The sequence below is a fragment of the Pyxicephalus adspersus genome, chromosome W (assembly GCF_032062135.1).
Source record: "Pyxicephalus adspersus chromosome W, UCB_Pads_2.0, whole genome shotgun sequence".
NCBI lineage: Eukaryota > Metazoa > Chordata > Amphibia > Anura > Pyxicephalidae > Pyxicephalus > Pyxicephalus adspersus.
Genome location: NC_092870.1, coordinates 9,295,208 through 9,295,727, shown reverse-complemented (window position 1 = coordinate 9,295,727; position 520 = coordinate 9,295,208).

Sequence of the window (520 nt, the reverse complement as noted above, 5' to 3'; positions counted from 1 at the left end):
GGCGTATCGATATCCAAGTCTACCATAAAGAGAAGACTGCATGAAAGTAAATACAGAGGGTGCACTGCAAGGTGCAAGACACTCATAAGCCTCAAGAATAGAAAGGCTAGATTAGACTTTGGTAAAAATCAGAAGCTTGCTCACGTACGCGCAATCCGGAATCAGACAAAAACGTATTTATCAAGCTATTTTCCGGGAGCGAGAAAACGCAGCCGTATTCACCTGGCATTTATCAACTGAAATGCTCGCTCGCTCCTAGCCACGTATCTCCGGGAGCTCAACACTGGCAAGCTTGCATTAAAAGTCACTGTTCCCCTAAAAAAAATAATTCTTTCTAATGGCACACATCTTTAACTTAGACCTAAATAAAAAGGTTTGGGCTGTTAACTGATTTCAGCTCTTAACACAGACGCCTATCTAAATGCATACAAAGCCGAACCCGAGGATCCGCCTGGTGATAAATTCCAGCGCGCTCTGGTGAGCGAGAGCTCGCATTTGCCAGCGAACTAGATTTTTTCCA